At 43.0% G+C, this 15652-nt stretch overlaps 1 protein-coding gene across 1 annotated transcript in view; it reads left to right on the top strand.

Annotated features, from left to right (window-relative positions):
• Nucleotides 1-277: 277 nt before the first annotated feature.
• SCAMP5 (secretory carrier membrane protein 5) overlaps nt 278-15652 on the top strand; it is a 28948-nt gene continuing 13573 nt past the window's right edge. Inside the window, exon 1 of the mRNA XM_049852626.1 lies at nt 278-419. The gene's annotated coding sequence lies outside the window, so the exon portion shown is untranslated. The remainder of the gene's footprint in view (nt 420-15652) is intronic.

The following is a 15652-nucleotide window of genomic DNA, read 5'->3' on the forward strand; positions in this document are numbered from 1 at the left end:
GGCTGCTGGTGCCAGGCCCTCGTCTCTGGGTATCTTCCTTGCACACACTCGCCGTGTTCCGGGCCAGGTTGTGCTTGCCGATCACCTGATCCCGCCGCTGGCCGGGAACTAGCACTTCGGACAGCTCCCGGGATAGGTAGGGGCGGCGGGGCCTTCTCGCGAGCTCCAGAGGAGCGGCCCTATGGCTGCAGCAGGAGTATCGCGAGAGCGTCTGCGGCAGGCCGCGGCGGCGCGGGTGCGCGAGGAGGCCGCCGGAGGCGCGCGCGCGCTCTCCGGCCCCAGCCCCGAGCGGCTCGCGGCCGGCTCCGCGCCGCATCGTTCGGTGCACCGCCTGGTAGCGCAGTGCCGCGGCCTTTTGGCAGCCGAGCGGCCGCGGCGGGTGAGTCCCGGGCCTGGGAATCCGGAGGAGGGTTTTGCAGGTAAGCTGGGCGCGGGGCGAGAGGGATCGCTGGCTCCAGCCTTGTACCCACTACGCTCCACCTTTGGATGCAGGGGGCAAGCTCCGCTGCTGGAGAGGTGGGAAGTCGGGGTGACCTTTCCTGTCTGGGGCCGGGAAAGATCACCTGCGGCGCCCCCAGACTCTCTCACCCCTAGATCCCTCAGAGGGAACCGGGGTCTTGGGTGACGTCAGACCTCTGGATTCTGGAGCCTGGGCCTCGGGCCCTCCATCCCTCCCAGCCCCACCTGGTGTTCTCTGGAAACTGGCCTCCTCCTCCTGGGGATGGCGCACGCGGCTGGGAATGGGGGCGAATGGGGGTGGGGGGAACTGTGACCCTCTTTGGGCCCTTCCGCACAAGAAACGCCTGCAGGTGGACCCAGGTTGTATCCTCACCCCCCCCCCCGCCCCCGCCGGAGTGAACGACCTTTGGACGCCGAGTCTGAGCCACCTCAGCGTTGCGGGGGGATGGGTACACTGGCCTTGAGCCTGGCCTCCACCAGGGCTTCGGGGTGGTGAGTTGGAGGCGCCGGATGTAGCTCATTCTAGCGCTGGCAGGAGCCAGTCTTGAGGATGGGGGTGAGATGTTTGGGAACCGACGCCTGTCCCTGCCTCTAGGAAGTTCTGGTTTGGGGGTTGGGGGAACCGAGAAGAGACTCGAGTTGAGTACTTGCCATCTCAGGCGGTTCAAACCGGTAATACCCCAGCTTTTGGATGGGGAGATCCGCGAGGGCCAGGCCGACTTGCCCACGGACACAGGAATAAAGGGAGGCAAGAGCCAAAGAGGAGACTTTCTGGAGGAAGATGAGACTTGGATGAGAGAAGAGGCAAGAGAGGACATTCCAGGGTAATGATAAGGGGAAAGGTATAAAGGTGGGAATGAAGCACTGCTTTGGAAGAGCCAGGTCTGTGAGCCTAGCCTGTGACTGTGCCGAGGTATCAGGTATGGGGAAGTATGGAGAATTTTGCAACTTGTGCCCTACCCGTTCTGCTTCCACAGTGCAGTGCCCTGAAAGCAGGAGATGGTTTTTGCAGGGGCATGATTGGCAGAGAGAAGTTTTGTCTGGAGCTACACAGGTCTTGCTAGTTTAGGGCTAGCCATTGGGGCAGATGATCCTGAGGGTAAAGCCTTCAGAGTTGAGAAAAGCGCTCTCTCTGTGAATGGGTTACAGAAAGAGGGTCTTAGGTCTAGCAAACCCCATGGAGAGTTAGTGAGGCCCTAGAAGGGGTGTTCTGGATTGAGGCCTTGGGATCTGTGGCTCTTTCTTTAACCTTTCTCTGGCTACCTGGGCACCTCTGAACAAGTTGCTTCCCCTCTCTGGGTGTCCTTGCCAGCACCTTCCTCTAGGGATGAAATAATAGGTCTAAGTACTGACCTCCCTTGAGGAAGCTGCTTGTTCTAATTTAGAGCTTCCCTTCCAGATCTTCTCCCTCTTCCTTTCCCTTTCCTCCCCCCTCCCCCTGCTTCACTCTCCCTGCTCCCCCCTCCCCCCACAGCATTTCCCCTACAGGCTGCACTTCCTTCCCTGCTGCCAAGCTGGAGTCTCTGAAGGTTTCCTGAAGAAGTGTGGTGCAACTGGATAAAAGCATGCCCTGGGCTTAGCCTGATAGGGGGAGGGCATCAGTTGCCCCACTCCCACACTTAGGGAGTGTGTCCAAATCTTTGTCAACAATATGGATTGACTGAGCTCTGAGTCCGGCCCTGTGTTGAGTCCACCAGCAGTGAGGGGGTGAGGAAGAGATTGGATGAGAATGAGTGAACACGTAGTACCCAATCACTGGCTCGGTATTTAAGCAGTGGGCTGTAGAGCAGTGATGTCCGGAAAGGCTTTCCAGAAGAGGTGGGATGTGAGGAAATGATGGGCCTTAGAGGAGCTGAAAGGGCCGCCGGTTTGGGGGCACCTGAAGCAGAAAGTGTAGCTAGATATGACCTGCCTGAAGCTGGATTGTGTAAGAAAAAGGTCAGCCTGTGGCAGAGAAACAAAGGGTGGTGGGGTGGGTGGTTTATAGCTGAATGCCAGGCACAGGATCTGTAGGGGGCTACTGAAGAGTCATCAGTAAGACAGTGATGATATGGCCAGGAGACTGCCATTTTCTGAGGATGATTCATAGTTCTGGGACTTCAGGGATGGGGATATGGGCAGTGGGTGGGATGAGGGAACCAGAGGTAGACCAGGAGGGGGAAACTTCCGTCTTAGCAGATAGGCTCTGGGTAGGCGGGAAGAAAATGTCCATTTCTATGCTAAGGGTGATGGGCTCCTGGTTGGAGGAGGGAGGACTTGGTGAGCAGGGAGCCCTGGAACTGGCCCCATGTCTCTGGCGTGATCTTGGCTTTCTTCTCTCTGCCGTGAACCTCTCTTCCCCATTATGGGAGTTTCTGTCCTCCTAGCTTCACAAGAAATAGAATAAATTACAGTCTGAGTTTCTTGAACAAAATTCAGGTGGTGTTTATTATCTTATTGATAAATAAGGAGGTGTTTCCTTAAGTCTATGAGTTGGAATCAACTCAGTGGCAACGGATTTGGTTTGGTTTTCCTTAAGTCTGCACCTCTGGGGGCAGATGTAGCCCCTGACTCCCCTCACCTTATGAAAGACTTGATTGAGGAGCAAACTGCTACTTCTCCTCAGTGATTGCTGCCTCCCTGAGGTGCACACACACATACTCACACAGGCACACATGCACGTACATACAGATATATAACACATATGCTGAAGTACAAAGCCTAGCCCTGAAATAAGAGAAGAGCCTGGGGCCTTCCATCACCGTGTCCCCAGCCTCTTGTGGACCTCCCAAGCCCTATTCTTTATACTAGGGCTTCAGTCTGGTTTAAACCCCTTCTGAGAATTCGTATTTCTCCCATAGACATACTGAATCAGAATCTACATTTTTAACAAGGTCCTCAGGTGATTTTTATATATAATAAATTTTGAGAACCACTGCTCTACTGGGGGTTCTCAGAACTGGTCCATACCCAGCTGCATTAGCATCACCCAGGAACTTGTTAGATATGAAAATTCTCAGCAGGGGTTGGAACCAGAACAAACTGGCTTGAAGCCTTGGCTCTGAGCTCTGGCTTCTCCTGCAATGAGTCATCCATACTTTGCTACACTGACTTCTCTGTAACCATGGGCACATCTTTCAGAAACTGCGGGACCAGGGGCAGGGGTCAAGATGGAGCCAGGGTTAGGAAGGAACCCCCTCCTTTGAGCTTCCTGCACTCCTGTTATTACTCCCCTCCCTCCTGTCTTGTTTTCCTGGAGAACTTTTGTGCTGGGCCATAGTCTCCCTCTTTAGGTCCCGTTGTCTCATGGGAGGCAGTGCCTCCTTCAGTCACCCTTTCTACCAGCCTCACCTGCATCTGGTCATCATTGTCATGTGGCCACCTCCGAAATTGTAAACTCCAGGACCCTTTTCCGATCACAGTTAACTTATACTTTTCCTCTGGGAGACCTCTGGTTCTCTGACACTTCCGTTTTTTCTATTCCATGGATTGCCACCCCTTCCCAGTCCTTCTTGGACCCCATGATCTAGGATTTTAACTATTCTCTGGCCTGTACTCTCAGCTACCTTGTCACTTGGCCTATGTGTCCTACATCAGCAGCAGACCCCCAGCTCTGAATTCTACACTTGGAGTGTGCAGAGCTTTGGGAGACCATCACATACCAAGGCAGACTTCTGCTTCCATGCTGGTCTCTAACCTCCATCACTTCTAGAAACCCTTCCCTGTGTTCCCACCCAGCTCCCCATTTCATTCCATAAACAGGGGTATTCCGAACTGGACCACCCTCCCAAAGCCTTTTACCCCCTTAGAGGGTAGTTGGTGTATGTGTATGGGAAAGTGGGTTACACCCATATTTCCCCACTTTTCTCACATTCCAGTAGGAGGAGTTTTCCTAGTCTAATACCCCCCCACTCAGTGCTATGAATGCCAGCCCTTCCTGTCCCCTGAGGTACCCTTGACCATTGGTTATTTCCTCATCTACTGTATCTTCAGCCTGTCCTTGTTTTCCTTAATACCTTCTTCCTAGTATATAAATATGCTCAAATCTCCTAACCTGGAAAAATCTTTCTAACCCTATGTCCTCCTCTAGCTGCTGCCATTTTAAACCTATGACTTTGTCTTATTACAAAGGTGGTATTTGTCCATTAGAGAAATTTTAGAATATAAAGATAAAAAGAAAACAAATAATTTATAATCTCACTGTCAAGAGAAGATGACTACCGTTAATCTTTTGGCATATAGTATTTCAGTGTTATCACTGATATTCTCTGTGTGTGTATTAAATTTCAGCCAAGCTTCTTGAAAGACTAGTCTATTAGGTTTGTCTCTTCTTCCTCTTCCTCATTTTTTGGCAGCCTGGCCTCTACCCCACCATTCCCCTGAATGTGTGGTCTCCTCATTGCTGAACCAGCCTGGGTCACACCTGACTGCTTCATTGATGGCCACTGAGATTGTTGACACAGTTGACCAGTCATTAGAAAGATTGAGATAGATCTGTATTCACTGACATGAAAAATTTTCATGAGATATTGTTCTGTGGAAAAAAATAAGTTACAAAAGAGCACACATAGAATGATCTCATTTTTGTTGTATGCACTTTCATATACACCAAAAAAACAAATGCTCTCCAGCCTCCCCACAAAAAACCCTAAATGCCAAACTGTTACAAGGGTGGCTTCTGAGAAGGTGGATTTTGGAAGGACTTTTACTTTCTACACTATGCAGTTTTAATTAAAAAAAAAAAAAAATTGCAGACATTATTTTTATGCATAGGTAAAAAGCGACATTTATGTTATGAAAAAATTGAGGCTATACATATATGTATATATGTGTGTGTGTACATATGTATATATATAAACCATGAGGTCAGTTCTGACTCATAGCGACCCCATGCAGTTTCCAAGGCAGTAAATCTCTACAGAAGCAGACTGCCACATTGTTCTCCACTGGAGCCTCTGGTGATTTCAAACTGCTGACCTTTCGGTTAGCAATCAGGCGCTTTAACCGCTGTGCCACTAGGACTCCATATGTATATATTATTGTGGTAAAATGAACAAAACATAAAATTGCCTTTTTTTTTCTTTTTTAATGACTTCCCTGCCATCTTCCCCCTCCCTCCCATCTCTGTAACCACTAGTAAACTTTGGTCTGTATGTATTTGCGTATGCTAGCTATTTTATATAAGTGGGATCATATAATATTTGTCCTTTTGTGACTGACTTATTTCACTCAGCACAATATTTTCAAGGTTTATCCATGTTGTAGCATGTATTCAGTTCATTTCTCTTTATGGCTACATACTATTCCATGGTATGTATGTACCACATTTTGTTTATCCATTCATTTAATGATGGACATTTAGATTGTTTCTAAAAATTTACCATTTTAACCATTTAAATTGTACAATTCAGTGGCATTTAGTAGAGGCTATATTTTTTAAAAGAAGAAGAATAGAATCCTTCAATGGCTTCTGTTACTCTGAGGAGAGAGCCCAAATTGTGCCCACAGCCTTGAAGGGCAGGATGACCCAGCTGCTTCCCGCCTTTCAATCCTATATTTGCCTCTCTCTCTCTGTTAAAGGGGTGGCTTCTGAGGTGGATTTTGGAAGGACTTTCACTTTCTACATTATGCACTTTGAATTAAAAAAAATTACAGATATTATTTTTATACATATTTGAGCTTAACCCTCATTCCACCTCTTTCTGTTCTTTCAGTGTGCCATACTGTTCCTCTTCTGAACTTCACATATGTTTCCCTGACTCCCTCTTTCCCTGGACAGCTCCTATTTATCCTTTAGGACTCAGCTCCAAAATTACCTCTTCCATGAAGCCCTCCCTGGGTCCTCCGGTACAGACCCGGGTGGTATCCTTCTGTGTTCCCACAACTTTCTGTACCTGCTCTCCTAGAGTGCTTCTCAGGCTGTATTGTCATTGCCCACTGACTTGGCCGGATCCTCTACTCTTTCCTCCTCCCTCTCAACACTCAACTTGTTTCCTGTATTGCAGAGAAAATTGAAGCCTATATACGGGAACTCCCGCAGCGTCCCTTCCAAGGCCTCAAACCTGCCTACATCTGCTTCCATCCTGTTTTCCTTCTCACCTGTTATGACAGAGCCTTGTCCAAGGCCTTTCTCTTGCAGTAAACCTCTGTCTCGACTGCGATTGCAACTTTTATCTAGAGCCTTCATATCTCCAGCTTATTTATTAAACAACCCTCAACCCCAGCCCTCTCTGGATCCCATATCCCACTCAGGTAGCACCCTATCTCTGTTTTCTTCCTAGCAAGACTTCTTCAAAAAGCTGTTTACACCTCCTCCTCTGAGCTTACCTGTTTAGCTTGATCTAATTTGTGTGTTACCCCCATTGCCCCCCCCCCAACCAAAACAGCTCCTGCTGGGATCACAGATGACTTGCTGTTGCTGAGTGTAATAAACACTTCTCAGGCCAGTCTTTTTCATGCTGGTCCTCTCAGTGGCTTTGTTATATTTGTCCACTCTGTCCTTGAAACAGTCTCTACTCTTGGCTTCAGAGACTCCGCCCTCACCTGCTGGTTTTCCTTCTGCCTCATTGGCTCTTCCCTCTTATTCTTTGTCAACTCATGTTCTTCTACTTGACTTTTCTTTTTCATTTTTTGAACAGGTTACACATTTATGAGATTCAAAATTCAAAAAAAGTCCCAAATTTCATCAATTCTAAGATAAACATTTTGATATTTCTGAAAACATTTTAATGTCTGTGTCTTAAAATTTTGGGGATTTTATGATTGTAATTTGGTGGTGTTCTTTGGGTAGATAAAATAATGATCTATCTTAAAATTGATGTGTCTTAGATTAGATGAAAATGTTATAAAGATATATAGTAAAAATTCTCCCTCCCACCTGCTCCATATCCATTCAGTTCCTTGGTCCTCCCAGGGAGCCACAATTTTTTTTTTCCTTCATATTCTACTAGTGATTCTTTGTGCATATATTAGCAAATACAAATTATATTTATATATATATTTCCCCAACTTCTTATTTAAAAAATTTTCGATGCCATAAGAAGTTTAAAGAACACCTGTATACTCTTCACCTAGTTTCACCAGTTGTTAAACATTTTGTATTATTTGCTTATATATCTCCTCAGAACAAAACCACAATACCCACAAAATTTAACCTTGAACAATGATGTGTAAAATGGTGATGTCAGACCTAATCTCACTTCAAGGGGGTGGGAAGGAGAATCAAGATCAGCATCAGCCCAAAGCTGATTCCTTTGGAGTGGAGGTCAGACATACCTCCACTCTCCAGCCTTTTTACCAATTCCGAAACCAGCCATCCCTCTCATGGCACTCTCTACTTTTCTGTTGAGTTCGATAATTCATTGCAATGACCACACAGAACTCACAGACCATACTCACAATTATGGGATTTATTAGGGAAGTAATAGGTTACAATTCAAGATCAAGATCAACTTGCAGGTAACAGTAACAACTGAGGATACACTTCTTTGATCAGGACAGCTTCTTCTCAGCCGTGCCTGCAGGTAAGCCTGTGCCTCTGGGCTCTGCATGAACTTGGCCTCTGCCCTGTTGGGCAAATGTTAGAACTCTTTAGCTCTGCTGATAAATGCCCAGAGGTACCCCACTCCACCAGCAAGCCTTCTGCTGGAAGGCACTCAGCTTTCTTGCTCCATGGGTCATCAAGCACACGGTATCTGCCTCACTCTGTGGGCTAGAAAGCCCACTGTGCTGTCTTGTGCCAGTCTCCTGGTTCTTCTGCTGCCATTTCTCTGCCACTGGACTCTGATACGTTTGTCACCACTTCTTGCCATCTGGTGCTGTCTTTAGCATTACAGCTCTGTCTGTCTTCTGGGTCTAGGAGGTTCTCAGCACAGGGACAGCAGGTCCAAAGGACATAAGCTGCTCCTGGCTCTTCTTCTTGGTGGTAGTGAGGCTCGCTGGGATTGACTCTTTTTAAGCCTAGTGGGGTGCCAAAACTGACCAACACCTAACAGGGGTTCCATGTTCCTAATTTACATTAGCAGACTGTCCGATCCCTGCAAGGGTTCCATGCACTTTATTTGCGTAGTTCCACCCAATCATTTCATGGAAGTTACAAGACCAGGGCTAGAAAGGCCATGTAAAAGTGATTCATTGTACCACGATGTTATCTATTCTGCAGTCTATATTCAAATTTCTCCATTTTTCCTAAAAATCTCCTTCACAGATGTGATTTTAAGATCCAGGATTCACTAAGGGATCACCCATTGCATTCGGTTCATGTCTCATTAATCTCTTTTAATTTAAATCTGTTTCTTTACCTATTTTTGTCTTTCATGACATTGACATTTGTCTTATAGAATGTTCCATAGTCTGAGTTTGTCAGGTTGTTTTGTCATAATTATTTTCAGATTAAACACTTTTGGCAACAATACTGTATAGATGATCTTGTGTCCTGCGTGTATCACATTAAAACCAAACCAGACCAGTTGCTGTGGTCAATTCTAAGTCAATGGTGACCCCATGGGTTGCAGAATAGAACTGTGTTCCATAGGGTTTTCAATGGCTGTGACCTTTTGGAAGTAGATTGCTACACCTTTCTTCTGAGGCACCTATGGGTGGATTCAAACCACCAGCGTTTCTGTTAGTAGCCAAGTGCTTAACTATTTATGCCATCCAGGGACTCCTGTGCATCACTTTAGGAGGCACATAATGTCTTTTTGTCCCATTATCAGAAATGTTAAGTTTGATCAGTTGGTCTCCCAGATCCTCTCATTATAGAAGTATTTTTTCTCTGTTGTGATTAGTAAAAATAATGGGGTGACACTCAGACTCTGTGACTGTCCTCTCCCCAACAACCTTTTACCCAATGATTTTAGCAGCCATCGATGATCCTTGCCTATATCAATTCTTATGTAGGGATTCAAAATGGTAATTCTAAAAAAGTCTGTCATTTCTTCTACAATGCTTAGAACTTTCTTTCCCTCCCTTTCTTTTGTGTATCATTGTAAACTTGTGCATTCTTTTCACACAGTGTATTATAATTCATCACTGACACGATTCATATTTTCTAGGACTTTTTGTTTTGAAAATTTCATACCTACACTAAAGTTGAAAGAGTAATACAGTGAATACTGTTTTCGCTGAGATTCACCAATTTTTAACATTTTGTCACATTTGCTTTGTTTATATCTTTATGTATGCATTCATCATTTCTTTTTTTCTGGATCATTTGGAATAAGTTTCAGACATAGTGACTCTTTACCCCTAAATACTTAAGGACATATTCATTCCTAAGAACAAGGACATTTTCCTACATGACGTCAATGCCATTATCAGACCCAAGAAATGTAGCACTGACACAATATTACCTAGTTTAGAGTCCACTCAGGTTTCCCCAATTACCCCAGTGCTGTCCTTTATAGCTTTTTTTTCCTCCTGAACCAGGATCCAATCAAGGTTTAGACATTCATTTTCATTGTCATATGTCTTTAGTCTTCTTTAGAGAAGTCCCCTGTCTTTTGACTTTTAGAATGTTGGCATTTTTTATATTGCAGGCCAGTTTTGTTTTTAGAGCACCTCACAGTTTGGATTTGTTTGATTGTTTCTCATTACGAGAATCAGGTTAAACATTCTTTGGCAGGAATGTTACACAGTGATGTTGTACCCTTCTTGGTGTGTCACGTCGGGAGGCCATAATATCAGTCTATCCCATTATTGATGAAGTTAAGTGTCTTCGTTTTCTAGTACGGCTGTAACAAATACCACAGTGGGGTGGCTTTAAAGAACAGAAATTTGTTTTCTCACAGTTCTGGAGACCAAAAGTTCAAATCAAGGTCTTGGTCATGCCAATTCCTTTCTTGTAGGTAGTCCTGGGCGTTCCTTGATCCCTTGGCTTGTAGAGGATCCTCACATGGCGTCCTCACCCCGCCTCCCTGTGTATTCCTATCTTTGTGTCTAATCTGCTGTTTTTATAAATCTGATGTGATTAGATTTAGAACCCAGCCTACTAGGGTATGATCTAGTTAACATAACAGAGAAAACTCTATTTCCAAACAGGATCACATTCACAGGTATAAGGATTAAGATTCCAACACATATTTTGGGGAGACATAATTTAATCCATAACATTAAGTTTGCTTGGTTAAGTTGGCATCTGCCAGATTTCTCTACCATAAGAGCGCCTTTTCCCCTTTGCAATTACTAAATCATCTTTGGGCTGGTACTTTAAGACTTTCTAACTCTCCCTTTCCCCAACAATCTTTCACTCAGTGGTTTTAGGAGCCCTGGTGGTCCAGTGGTTAAAATGATTGACTACTAACTGCAAGGTTGGTGGTTTGAAACTACTAGCGGCTCCGCGGGAGAAAGATGTGGCAGTCTGCTTCTGTAGAGATTTACAGCCTTGGAAACCCTATGAGGTCACAATGATGAGTCAGAATCGACTAGATGGCAATGGGTTTTCTTTTTTTTTTTCCCATGGTCCTTGCCTGAATCAGCAATTATATCAGTACATTAGTTTCCCAAGACTGCCATAGCAAAATATCACAAAGTGTATGGCTTAAAACAACAGAAATTTATTGTCTCACAGTTTGGAAAGCTAGAAGTTCAAATTCAGGGTGTTGGCTGGGTCACGCTATTTCTGAACTCTAGGGGAAGATCCTTTCTTGCCTTTCCCAGCTCTTGTAGCCCCAGGCATTTCTTGGCTTGCAGCTGCCATATTCTCTGACTCAGTTGTCACATGGTATTCTTCCTTCTGTGTGTCTCTTCTCTTTTATAAGGATACCACTCATGCTGGTATCTGTATATCCAATATGACCTTATGTTAACTAATAATATCTTTAAAGATCCTATTTCCAAACATGATCATGTTCACAGGGACCAACAATCAGGACTATTTTTTGGGAGATATGATTCAATCCATAACAGTCAGTAATTGCAAAATTAGAAGATTTTCTATCATTTCTCTATTTATAACTAGCATTCTTCTGCAAAGAAGAGATTTTCCTTCTTTCCTCCCTCTTTTTTAAAAGTAATAATAGTATCACTATGAGCTTATCAGTTTAAAAAAATTCAATGGGTTGTAATCCATTACCATGATTATTATTTTTGATACTCTAATTGTCTCAAATTTGTTCCTTCACACTGGTTCCCATGGCCTTTTGACATGTCCCCCTTTGAGTCTTTGAGTCCTTGAGTACTTGCTTGTTTCTGGCACCAAAAGATGTTTCAGGCTAACTTTGCGTTCTCTTGCCCTAGGTTAGAACCGGCCATTTGTATTTGTCAAATCATATCAGTTCATACTGATAACCTCCAATTTAAACCCAACATCACAAGGCTCTTTCTCACCTTCTCACATGCCATATTTTCCCTACTCTTAACAGTAAGAACCGAGGTTCCCAACAACATCAACACATTACTCATTTGCTCTTTCCTACAGTACATACAACAAAGTTTTAGAATCACCACACCAGTATCCCCACCAGCTGTAAGCCTGCTAAAATTCAAGGTTTCTTTCCAGTTATTTTTGTCCTTGAGATATAACCTTTTAAGAGAACAGAGTACTGTGATCGAAAGTTACTTGGGCTAATTCTTTTTTTTTTTTTTTTTTCTGTGTGGTTGAGTTATCAATATAATGCACTGTTATCTTCATTTGTTCTTGTTTGTTTCAACTTTAGGGTTTGCTTTTCTTTCTGGCTTAAGTTTTTTGAATGTGTAAAACATTATATGTACAAAAGTATATAAAAGGCTATACCCAGAGAAGTCTCACTATTCATCCTAGCCCTTCCATCCTATTCTCATCCATTCCCTGGAGGTAATCATGCTTCTGGTTTTATCCTTCCTGTGTTTCTTTTTGTAAAAATAAGTAGTTTCATATGCATAGTCTTATTTTCCCTTTCTTACATAAAAGGTAAGAATACTATAATCTTTGTACTTTGTTTTTTTCACTTAACAATATATCCTGGAAATTATTCCATAGCGGTTCATAGATATCTTCCTCATTCTTTTTTATATCTGTGTAGTACTTTGTTGTATTGTATACCATAGTTTTTTCAAATAGTCACTATTGCAAGATAGTGTCGTGTTGAATAATATGTATTTCTTGCTTTCTATTTTGGGTAAATAAAAAAGTAGGATTGTTGGGTCAAAAAGGAAAATATATTTTTATTCTGTTTTCTCCCATCCTTTTTTCTTAAATATAAAGAGTAGCATAATATTCTCAACAGAGAAGGATTGAGACAATTCCTTCTGAGAATGGGAAACAAGACAAGTATGCCCTTTATCACTACTCTTATTTAATGTTGTACTGGAAGTCCTAGCTAGAGCAATGAGGCTAGAAAGGGAAATAAAGGGAATCCAAATAGGAAAAGAGGAGGCAAAACTATCTCTATTCACAGATGACTTGATCCTATACATAGAAAATCCCAGAGACTCAACAAGAAAATTACTGGAACTAATAGAAGGATTCAGCAGAGTGGCAGGGTACGAGATCAACACGCAAAAATCAGTTGGGTTCCTCTACACTAACAAGGAGGATCCTGAAAAGGAAATCAAGAAAACAATACTGTTTATAATAGCCTCCAAAAAGATAAAACACCTAGGGATATAAAAGACTTATACAAAGAAAACTATAAAACACTACTGCAAGCAACTAAAAGAGATCTACATAAATGGAAAAATATTCCATACTTGTGAATTGGAAGACTTAATATTGTGAAAATGTCAATACTACCAAAAGCAATGTATAGATATAATGTGATCCCAATCCAAATCTCAACAACATTCTTTAATGAAATGGAAAATCTAACTTCCAACTTTATATGGAAGGGAAGAAGTCCCCAAATAGCTAAAGCAATATTCAAGAAGAACAAAGTAGGAAGCCTTACACTTCCTGATCTCAAAACTTACTATACAGCCATAGTAATCAAAATAGCCTGGGTTCAATGACAGACACATAGATCAATGGGATAGAATTGAGAACCCAGAAGTAAATCCATCCATGTATGGGCAGCTGATCTTTGGCAAAGGGTCAAAGTCCATTCATTGGGGAAGAAGCAGTCTCTCTGACAAATGGTGCTGGCAAAATTGGATAGCCATATGCAAAAAAAATGTAACAGGAGGAACCTCACACGATACACAGAAACTAACTCAAAAGGAATCAAAGACCTAAATGTTAAAGCTAAAACTATAAAGTTCCTGGAAGATAACATAGGCTTAAAAGTAGGGGACCTAATTTTCGGCATAAATGGCCTATCAAACAAAACTAAAAATGCATGAACAACTGAAGATAAATTAGATGACTGAGACTTCCTAACAATTAAATACTTGTGGTCATCAAAAGACTTTACCAAGAGAGTAAAAGAGAACCTACAGACTGGGAAAAAATCTTTGGTAACAACACATCTGATAAGGGTCTAATCTCTAAAATATACAGAAAACTTCAACAACTCTCCAACAAAAAGACAGATAATCTAGTAAAAAAATGGGCAAAGGACATGAATAGACACTTCACCAAAGAGGACATTCAGGCAGCCAACAAATACATGAAAAGATGCTTATGATCATTAGCCATTTCCAAAAAACCCCAGTGCTGTTGAGTCGATTCCAACTCATAGCGACCCTATAGGACAGAGTAGAACTACGCCATAGAGGTTCCAAGGAGCACCTGGTAGATTCGAACTGCCGACCCTTTGGTTAGCAGCCATAGCACTTAACCACTACGCCACCAGGGTTTTAGCCATTAGACAGATGCAAATCAAAACTACAGTGAGATAACATCTTATGCCTGCAAAAATGGCAGTGACCAGAAAAACAGAAAACATCAAATGCTGGTGAGGTCATGGGGGGCTGGAACTCTTTTACATTTCTGGTGGGATTGTAAAAAAATTTTTTTTTTTGTAAAATAGTACAGCCACTATGGAAAAGAATATGGCACCTCCTCAAAAAGCAAGAAATAGAAATACCTTATGATCAACAATCCCACACCTAGGTGTATATCCTAGAGATATTAGAGCAGTGACACAAATAGACATGTGCACACTTATGTTCGTTGTTGCATTATTCACAATAGCAAAAAGATGGAAACAACCTAAGTGCCCATCAGCAGATGAATGGATTAACAAACTGTGGTACATACATACAATGGAATACTATGGAACTGTAAAGAATAATAAAGAATCTGAGAAACATCTTTTAACATGGATGAATCTGGAGGACATTATGCTGAATGAAATAATTCAATCACAAAAAGATGAATATATGGTCCCACTATTATAAAAAATCAAGAATGGATATACACACAGAAAACAAAGTTCTTTGATGGTTACCAGGGATGGGAGGGAGAGGGAGAGGGAATCACTTTCTGGATAGTAGACACTTGATACTTTTGGTAATGAGAAGGACAAGACCAAATATGGGTGAAGTCCGCACAACGTGACCAAGGTAAATAAAGACACTAAGAAATACACAAGAAAAAGGGACAATTTTAGTAAATGCTATAACATACCCAATTTTACAGCAACAGTAGAAACATCCCAAAAATATGTTTGTGGTTACATGGGTAGGTATGGATGCATATATGAGTATAGAAAGATACAGGTGAGTAAATGCATGTGCATATCTAGTTGTATCTGTATATACACGTTTGTGTGTGCTGCATATATACCCCAACGTAAATAACCACACAGGTGGCACAGTTACAGAGGCTTCCTAGACATAACCAAACAACTCATGGGATTGGTTTACTGGGTTAGAAGGCTTAGGACCATAGTCTCCGGGGACAGCTTAGGCAATTGGCGTAACAGTTCACGAAGATAATGTTTCATATCCTAGATTGGTGAATAGCGTCCGGGGTCTTAAAAGCCTGAGAATGGCCATCTAAGATACAACTACTGGTCTCTGCTTGTATGGAGCAAAATAGAATGAAGGAAATCAAAGGCTCAAAGAAGAAACGAGTCCCTGGGACTAATAGCTCATACAAACCACAGTCTCCTCTAACCTGAGACCAGAAGAACTAGATGGTGCCCTGCTACCACTACTGACTGTTCTGACCAGGGACACAAGGAAGGTCTCGGATAGAATGGGAGAAAAATGTAGAACAAAGTTAAAAAAAAAAACCCCAAAACCAAACCCAGTGCCGTCGAGTTGATTCTAACTCATAGCGACCCTGTAGGACAGAGTAGAACTGCCGCATAGAGTTTCCAAGGAGCACCTGGCGGATTCAAACTGCCGACCTTTT

The sequence above is a fragment of the Elephas maximus genome, chromosome 13 (assembly GCF_024166365.1).
Source record: "Elephas maximus indicus isolate mEleMax1 chromosome 13, mEleMax1 primary haplotype, whole genome shotgun sequence".
Taxonomy (NCBI): Eukaryota; Metazoa; Chordata; class Mammalia; order Proboscidea; family Elephantidae; genus Elephas; species Elephas maximus.